A 10,238-nucleotide genomic window follows, 5' to 3' on the forward strand; every position below is an offset into this window, starting at 1 on the left:
GTCCCGCCTGACTTGACTCTTCCCGGGAGAGTCTTTACCCATCTCTCTCCGCTGTGCTCTTTGTGAAGAGATGCCAGCAGCAAGCACTTGAAACCATCTCTCTCATCTTTTCACTTAAAAATAAAACACAGGAGGGAGACGCAAGAGGGAAGAGATATGGGAACATACGTATATGTATAACTGATTCACTTTGTCATAAAGCAGAAACTAACACACCATTGTAAAGCAATTATACTCCAATAAAGGTGTTAAAAAAAATAAAAAAAATAAAACACGAAACTTGTTTTTAAAACTGTTAATGATGTTGAAATCCAAGATTCAAGAATTTCGAACATCTAGCCAACTTTTGTCCATTTTCAGGATGTAACAGGTAGTTGAAATTCAATGTAGATTTCAATATGCATTTTTTATTTTAAAATTTTAAGTAAACAAATCTAGCTTTTTGTATAGGTTATTGGAAAACCCCACCTTTTCCCCTACATTTTATGAAATAAATGTTTATATAATAACTTGTGTTAAATATGCTTTCAAAATTATACTGACCTAGGTAAAGTGTTTCAACTTCAATTTATCATTCACCGTGCGTGCAGAATTACCTGATCACCTTGGCTGAGGCTGAGAACTACATCTCCCAGTCTCCGCCCTATAAGCTTCTGGTTAGAGTTGATGGGAAGAGGAATTTATGGGAGATTTGAGGGAGGGACAAGCCGCAGCTGCCGTTCCCGGTACATCCTGGTCAGAGGTCAGAAGGGGCAGACGCAAGGTGCCCCCGGGGCCAGTGGTCCGCACCCTCTCCACCCTGCCTGGGGCGGGTGCGGACATCCTTCGGGCTCCACGTCACAGCATCCTCTACTCTTTTCACCTGCAGACCCTTGGCCATGGTCCAGAGGGGCAGTAGCCACCCAGGTGTGTGTCCCACCATCCTCTCCATGGAATTCCCAGCCAAGTCTGCTAAAGTTGCCACGTGTGCTTGACTTCTTTTATTTCTCCCAAGGACCCACCTTGCCCACTGGTCCGTGTTAAGGGGAAACTGCTGAATGACTTTTCTATGATCTCCCAGAAGCACCTTCCAAGCCTTCACTTCCCGGGTGCGTAAAGGTCCGATGTCTAGAATAAACCCCTAGTTCCAAAATTCTCATAGTGGCCCTGCTTCCCTGATTGAACCCTCACAGATACACCAAGAAAAAGTTATGAAATGGTTAAGACCCCTGCCATGGTTCTCACGATGACATAATACTGTGAAAAAGGCTGCTATTCAGAATACATAGGGAAACCCTCAGGTAAATTCATAACTAAATGCGATTTTGTTTTTATTCGTTTGTATGATACTTCTACAAACCCCAAACCAACAACACCCCCGCCCCCCAGATCCCACAAAGCCACAATTGGAGGAAAACATGGTCACTGTATCTTTATTTTATTCTCAAGACCTGGCACAGATGCTTCACAGATACTTTGAAGCCAGCTGATATTTTCTGCTCTTGCCTTTTGTGTTCTTCCTCCCAAGATTTCACAAAGCCTTTCCTAGTCTGACTCTTAATGCAAAGGAGGCTTTTGGATTCCAGGTAAAATCTGGCTCTTTTTGAAATCCTATGCTGGTAGCGAGCCCTTCCATTCCCCTTGGGATTTAAATGAAAACCTTCAACTGCTGGCCAGCAGCTGGGACTTAATCTTTCCGGGTTTTTAATTTGACACATGCAGTACTTATCTGTTTTTTGTTTGTTTGTTTGTTTATTTAATTTGAATTGTTAACAGCTGTGACATGTTAAGTGAATCTTGATTTCTGGCCCCGCCAAAAATCTTGATTTCTGGCCCCTCCGAAAACAAACCCGCGTGCCCACAGGTGGGTGGGGCTGAGCAGCAGCTGCCCTTCTGGGCTGTGAGCCCCAGTCCCCACCAACCACTGCTGTCCTAACCTGAGCCTGCTGCCTGCGTTTACTCTGGCTGCCAGGCTCCCCTGGTGGGTGGTGAGTCTGTGCCTTGGTCCTTCCCATGGACACCTTTCCAGGCATTGACCCTGGACGCAGTGAGCTGCAAGGTGCTCTTCTTGGGCTGCAGGATCCTTCAACACACTGTCCTGCCACCAGCCCCGGGAGCTCTTCAGATACTTACTGCTGTCACAGACGAGATAGGGTGAGCAGGGGCCATCGCACCCAGCATGCAGACGCTTAGATTTCAGTCAACTGACATTTTTTTCTGTCTGGGAGATTTCAGCCCACTTATAAGCTTTTTATCCTTTTGGTGTTTTTCTCCAATTCTTTGTTGACTTTCACAGCCTGTCGGTCTGGATGATATTTTCTGCTCCCGTGACCCTCAGTTTGTCCATTATCAGGCATAGCTGAAAAATCAAGTCTCATCTGGAGATGCCAGCATTGTCTAAGGTTGCTATTTCATTTATTATTATACTCATTTCACATTGAATTTTTCTTTCACTATTTCAAAGCCTCTCTTTAATCATTTTCAGGTTTTTACATCAGATTTTTTCCACAGGACTTTAGAAGTGGCTACTGGTCTGGTTGCAATGGGGTGCAGTGGGGTACAGGGCCCCAGTTCTGGCCCCATTTGTCAATCTACCTGCCCCTAACATCCCATACTCTGGCCAGACTGAATGCCAGCAGACCCATGGACACTGCACCCGTTTTTTTCTCTTTGCTCAAAAGCTCTTTCCCCTCCCTTAGTTGCCTGATAAATCTCAGTTTGGGTTGCCTTCCCAAGGAAGGGTACCCTGATTATAATAGGAAGAATAAATCTGACTCCATACTGGATCTGTTTCCTTTACTTTAACCTTCGTACCCTATTGCTTTAGCTTCCAGTTAAGAATGTTGCCTATAGCCTGAAATACACAGGAGAGCGCATTCTCAAGGCTCTGACCTTTAAGGGTATAACACTTTTCCATTTAGATAGAGATAAACAGTTGCAGAACAGAGAAAGACATTTGTCCTGTTGGAGGTTTACAGGAACACAGTGACCCGACCTATGTGCACAGCTGCAGGAACAAAGGATTCTTGACACCAAGAAGTCTGCCTCCACCAGCCACATCACCTTCCCTTTTTAGTATAAGAGGAGCCTGAATTCTGACTTGGCTAAGATGGTTCTTTATCTTCCAGATAAAGTCTCTCTTTCTCACCCCAGCAACTTGTATCTTGATTTACTGGCCTGTCGTGTGGTGAGTAGTACGAGTTTGGACACAGTAACACGATCTCTTAGAAGGAGCACAGCATCCTGCCTTGCCTCTAGGTTCCTATGACCCTGGCTCATCCATTTGTAACAGCACCTCTGTCAGTTTTGCATCAGTTTACAAGTCTGCACCCCTTACTCGACTTCAAGCCCCTTAAACACTGAGATCTTCTTTTATAAAACTTTTTTCATCTTGGTACCCTGAGTTTGAGAGCGCTATAGGAGTGTATTGGTCAGCTAATGCCACAATAATGCTGTGTAACAAATCAACCCCAAACTCACTGATGAACAATGGCAAGCATTTAACAATAACAAGCACTTATTTCTGGCTCACATGTCTGCCAGCTGGTGGGGATTTGGCTGATCTAGGCTGGGTTTGGCTCTGCTCGGCCAGAGCTTGCCTGCTCTGTGCTTATTTTGGGATTAGTGGGACACCAGAGGCATGCAGCGTGTAGCCCAACTGGATGAGCACATTTTAAGCCTTAGCATCTCGCCTGCTAACACCCTATTAGCCAAAGCATGACATACGGCCAAGGCCAGTGTCCAGTGGTGGGGAAATACTCTGCCCACCACGAATATTTGGATGTACAATACAAGGGAGGGACGAATTCACACCAGTAATTCAGTCTACCCCAGGGTATATAAATATTTGTGGAGTCAGCAAATATGGTCTATTCAAGAGATTATGAAAGATTCCTCATTAACTGTGCAGAATTTAGCAACTGCATGTTTACTCACGTGTGAGAACGAACTTTGGGAGGCTGTTTCCCACATGTGCCTCTACGTCACCCCACCCATTTTTAAAAGCAGCACTGACTGTTTCAAATTCACCTGGAGGGTCCATGTCATAAATGGACAGCAGCCTTGACTGGGATGTTCGGTTCCCTCGTGAACTGAGGCAACACGGGGCCATCTGGGTGAACCCGCCTCCGGTCCCCATCCCCGTCTGCTGTATTAACATTCACTCACACGTCAAAAGGGAGCAAAAGGCTGAAGCCCCATGAAATTGTCGACCGTTGTGTTTTATTAAACCAGCACTGTAGGACGAGTGTGGGTGTATATGCGGGAATTATTAACAAAGCTTATGAAGGAGAAAATATTTTGGCCCGTTATTGTTCCTAATGTTTGTTCTTTTGATTATTTGCTGAATTTCATTACAGAAACCCGAGGGAGATGGGCCCTTTCCAAGCTCTTGCCCATGCAAGTTAATCCTGGGGATTTTTATGCAGTGAAATTTGTTTTTAAGGTTCGTCTTTGTCAGGTTGGCGCAGAATTTTCCTTTAACATTTGAAGAGAGGCAGAGGTCAGGAATAATATGCATAAATATTTGTTTCCTAAACAGTTAATTCTCTCCCTTAAGATGATTTGGGAAAGTGGAGGGGAATAGATTTTCATTATGTAGCAGAAAATGTTGAATAATTTAATGGGCATTTTCGAATACCTGCCTGTGAAATAAAGGCAAGGCACAAAAAGTGAAGGGCTGCTTGGAATCGTTCAGGTAGGGACATGTGCCCAGCACAGAGGGGATAGGAGAGGGACAGGAAATGACAGAAGGGCACTGTAAGTCAGTGAGGGACTGTGGTCTGCAAATCCCATTGACCTGGTTCTAATCACTTGAGGCTGGAGATGCTGAATTACATGTGGGCAATCGCACTGCTAATCACCGTTGATAGGAAGTCCTCACTGCCACTGTGGCTTGCGTACTTCATGCTAGAGGGCAGCTCTCCAACGCTCGGGTACGGAGATGAGGTTTTGCTGAGAAATGTCTCACCATCATCATTTTCTATAAAAACCACATGCGTTGTTGTAGGGCGCGCTCAGTTGCAGTGATGGGTTTCGTACACTATATTTGCCTTCTCCCTGGTTTCTCAGCTTTGGCCTCACTGGCCTTCTCTGTTGTGGGGTGTCCCGTACACTGTAGGATGTTCAGCTGCATCCCTGGTCTCTACCCACTAGATGCCAGGAGCACTGCTCACCCAGCACGACAACCGAATATGTCTCCAGACTTTGCTAAGTTGTTGCTGGAGGGGATACAATCGCCCCTGGTTGAGAACCACTGCCTTCATCCAATCCGCAAACAATTATGCGGTTGTCATCCAGGGAAATGGAGATGAAAACAATTCAGAACTGTTTTCCTCACGAGATTTGCAATAGCATCAAGTTGGAGAACGCAGGGTGCTGGCAAAAAAACAGGGAGACAGGTTCTCCTAGTGGAGTGTTGGGACAAGTACCGGGGAGGACGGGGGCAATTGTTAGATTCTATTCAAACTAAAAATGCACATTTCCAGTGACCGAGACCTCTTTCAGTGTCAACCCAGCAGAAATCGTGGCACTTTTACAAGAGGAAGCATTTCAACGATGTCTGTAGCAAAATGACTTGGTAGAGTGAAAAATGGAAAACCTCCTATGTGCCCATCAACAGGAGAGGAGCTCATTAAGCAGCAGCGACTGGGACGCCGGGTTATTCTGCAGCAGCTAAAAATAATTAAGTGCATCTGTGTGTACTACTGTGGACAGACCACTGAGACAAAGCGTTAGGAAAATAAAAAGCAAATTACCATATGAAAGGTCCAGAATAATTTCATCGATGTTTCCCTCTCACTCCCTCTCTCATATAAACACGGTGTTTCCTTCAGTTGCATGTTTGTGTATGTAAACAGGCGTACATAAAAAAAGGTCTGGAAACACTCTCTGCGAGCCGCAGGGCCACTGTGATTCCACTCTCCCTTTCCTCAGGGCTTGGCGAGGGCTTTGGTGGTAACTGGGCTGGGAGTCTGGAGGGGCTAGAAGGACAGGGTGGAGGGGAGTGGAGAAGTGGCACAGGCCAGTGTTTGTTCACAAGTAGGGCATCTACACGTGTGTTCACAGCATCGTTATTTACAACCCAAAAGGTAGATAAACCCAAGCGTCCGACAGATGAATGGATGATATAGTTACACACCCAATGGAATATTGGCGGAGTATTATTCATTCATGCCAAAAAAAAAATACTGATTCACACTTCGGCATGGATGAACCTTGAAAACATGTTAAGTGAGAGAAGCCAGACACAAAAGGCCACATATTATATGATTCCGTTTATATGAAAGGTCCAGAATCGGCAAATCCACAGAGACAGAAAGCAGATTAGCATTTGTCATGATCTGGGGGGCGGAGGGCTCGGGGGTGGGGGTGGGGGAATGGCGAGAGACTGCTTAAGGGTACAGGGTCTCCTTTTGAGATGAATAAGGTCTAGAATTAGAGTTGGTGGCTGCACAACCCTGTAGATGTACTAAATACCACTGAACTGTTCATTTTAAAGTGGGCAATTTTACGTGATGTGAATTTCACCTCAATAAAAAATAAATTTTAAAAAAGTAGGGCAGCACTTATTCTGAGAACCAGGCGGAATCAACCGTGAGACAACTGCCCAGATCTGTTCCTCCAGAAACGACTCTTCGTCATGACACCAGGGCCAGGATGACCCCTTGACGAAGTACATGTGTGCCGTCAAGGATGTGAGAAAATGTTCACTCCTAACTGACGAAAGTCAAATACTTGGATTTGAGACAAAACGCTAAGGTAACAACTCAACTCTGCCAGATACTTGGTAGAAAAGTATGAAGAAGGCACTGACCTGGCCTTCAGGGCCTCTCGGAGTTGAAACAGTCCCCAAAACAAATCATTAATATGTGGTAAATCAGTGCCAGAAGGATGCTTACCATTTTGGAAAACCACAAAGAAGGGAAGGGTTACCTTCCTGGGAAATGTCGAAAAGCAGCACATCCCTGAGATGGGTCTTTCAGGCCCCACCCCCCGACAGGGGAGGGGAGCTCAGAAGGAAAGAGCCTAAAGGCACCTTTAAGATGCAGATAAAGGACTTCCGGGGGGGGGGTGGGGGATTTGAGACAAAACGCTAAGGTAACAACTCAACTCTGCCAGATACTTGGTAGAAAAATATGAAGAAGGCACTGACCTGGCCTTCAGGGCCTCTCGGAGTTGAAACAGTCCCCAAAACAAATCATTAATATGTGGTAAATCAGTGCCAGAAGGATGCTTACCATTTTGGAAAACCACAAAGAAGGGAAGGGTTACCTTCCTGGGAAATGTCGAAAAGCAGCACATCCCTGAGATGGGTCTTTCAGGCCCCACCCCCCGACAGGGGAGGGGAGCTCAGAAGGAAAGAGCCTAAAGGCACCTTTAAGATGCAGATAAAGGACTTCCGGGGGGGGGGGGGTGGTCCAGTGGTAAAGACTCTGCGCTCCTAATGCAGAGGGCCTGGGTTCATCCCTGGTCGGGAAACTAAGATCCCACATGCCACACGGCACGGCCAAAAAACAACAAAAAAAGATGCACATAAAAATGCCCGTTTCGAGACCGTGTGAGGAACAGACTTCCTGCGTCTGCAGGCGGCCAGCATGACCCGCTAAGGGCCAGGCCCTCCGTGCCCCCAGCACCTCCACCAGGTCCTCTCATCAGCTCCCGTGTCTGTGATCCCATGTTTGCTCTGACTCTCAAACCCCGCATCCTTCCCCCCCCAGCCCCGCCCCATTTTAACACAATGACTTCGCATCCCAATGACGTCGCATCCTTCTCCACCTAGAAAACGGAAGCCGCCAGTGTGAGACTCCTTCACTTTCCCAGGCTGTGCCCACAAGGCCCCTACGCCTGGGCTGCCTCCTCCTTTCCACCTGCTGCCCCTGAGGGGGGGGCCCAGATCAGGGCCTGACCCTCCCCTGTGCCCTTGAGCCCCTCCTTCATTCCCCCCCCTGTTGTTTACATCTTATCTGTGTGAGATGTGTGCTACAACCGATGGACCAATATTGCTGCCTTGTCATTAACTGAGTCCGCAGTTTCACTCTGCATCAAACAATCCATGGGTTTCGACAAATGCATCCACCGTGACTGCATCAGACAGTCCTCTCACTGCCCTGAAAATCCTCTGTGCTCACTTATTCACCCCTCCCGCCTTCCTTCTCCCGACCCCTGGCAACCACTGATCTTTCGACTGTCTACATAGTTTCACTTTTTCCAGAATGTCATGCGCTTGGCCTCACAGTCTATGGCCCTTTCAGTCCGGCTGCTTTCGCTCAGTGATACGCATTGAAGGTTCCGCCACGCCTGTCCACGGCGTGACAGTTCATTTCTTTTCTGTGCTGAATAATAATCCGTTGATTGGATGAACCATGTGTATCCATGCACCTGCTAAGGGCACCCTGCCTGCTTCCAATTCTTGGCGACTTCGGTGAGGCTGCTGCGAGCATCCAGGGGCAGGTCTTTGCATTTAACACAGGCAAGTCTCGACGCCCCATTCCGTTCCCTACGGCTCCTTCTCCATTTCCTTCCTTGTCTCTGCCTTTCTTCCCTCACCTCCCACTCGCTTCTCAACTCAACCCACTCTTGCTTCCTTTCTCAGAGCTGTTACCCAACCAGGTTTGTTTTGCCCGCGCACAGCAAGCCCTAACGCTGCGGTGCCTGGGTTTGCAGCACAGACAGGGTTCTTGGCAAGGCAGCCAAGCGAGGAGACAGAACAGGTCTCAGATCAGCGCCGCGAAGGTGAGGGGCTGGGGTGTTTGTGGGAGGAAGCATGAAGCAGCAGGGCAGCGGAGGCGTGGGGAGCCTGGGGAGAGGGGAAGGGAAAAGGTGTTGTCGAGGCCGTTCTGCGCAGGCGTAACTAAGCCACGCCCCTCAGCACGACCTGAGGGTGGAGTTTTCGGCCCGCCACTCGCGCATGCCCAGTTGGAGGGTCTTAACCGGCTCAGCTGGAACCAGACAGCGCAGACTCCAAGCTCCTGGACCACGACTCCGGTAAACACCTTAGTGTTTAGGCTCCGTGCTGCTTGGAGGACGTGCAAGCCTTCGGTAGACGACCTTAATTAGTGAAGGCGGGGGAAATGGATTTGAGTAATGATTACCCACAGCGTCAGTAGTTTAGCAAAGAGGTTCTCAAAGTGTGGTCTCCGGAGCAGCAGCCTCACCTGAGAACTCATTAGAAGTGCAATTCCCGGCCAGCCCAGACCTGCCGAGTCACACAGTGGAGCAGGGCCCGTCTTCTGCATTTTAATCTCCCTGCGTGATGCTGATGAGCGTTCAGGTTTGAGAACTGTAGCACTAAACCACAGCCCGGGACGGTCCTGGCCTCTCTGAGCTTAGAAGCACTCAAAGACAGTGGAATACCCCTCACACCCTACAAAACAGGTAGATCAAGCAGTCTGACAAGTGTCCACGAGGATGCGAAGAGCCTGGAACCCTCATCCACTGCTGGCGGGAGCGCAACATGGTGCGGCCGCTGTGAGGGAAACAGTCTGGGGGCTGTAGGACGGACCACGGTTACCGTACGACCCAGCAGTTCCACTCCTATATACCCATAAGAAATGAAAATGTACATCCACGTGAAAACTTGCACACCCGTGTTCACAGCAGCATTACTCACAGTGGCCTAAAGGTAGACGCAACCCAAGTGTCCACTGATGGATGAAAGGATAAACAAAATGTGGTCTATTCATACGATGGGATATTACTCAGCCATAAAAAGGAATGAAGAACTGACACACGTGCTACAACATGGATGAACCCTGAAAACATGATGCTCACTGAAAGAAACTAGTCATAAAGTACCACGCGCTGTATGATTTCATTTGCATGTAATGTCCAGAATAAGCAAATCCACAGAGATGGCAAGTAGATTAGTGGTTGCCAGGGGCTACGATGGGGGTGGGGAACAGTGGGGTGATGACTGCATGTATGGAACTTCTTGAGATGATAGAAATGTTCTAAAATTGACCGTGGTGATGGCTGCACATGTCTGGAAATATCCAGAGAGCCATTGATCCTGTACACTTTAAATGGATGAATTGTAGCCCAATAAAGCTGCTTTAAAAAAACACACAGGGCTTCCCTGGTGGCGCAGTGGTTAAGAATCCGCCTGCCAATGCGGAGGACACGGGTTCGAGCCCCGGTCCGGGAAGATCCACATGCCACGGAGCAACTGAGCCTGTGCGCCACAACCACTGACCCTGCGCTCTAGATCCCGCGAGCCACAACTACTGAAGCCCAAGCGCCTACAGCCCGGGCTCCACAAT

This window comes from Physeter macrocephalus, chromosome 14 (genome assembly GCF_002837175.3).
Source record: "Physeter macrocephalus isolate SW-GA chromosome 14, ASM283717v5, whole genome shotgun sequence".
Classification (NCBI taxonomy): domain Eukaryota; kingdom Metazoa; phylum Chordata; class Mammalia; order Artiodactyla; family Physeteridae; genus Physeter; species Physeter macrocephalus.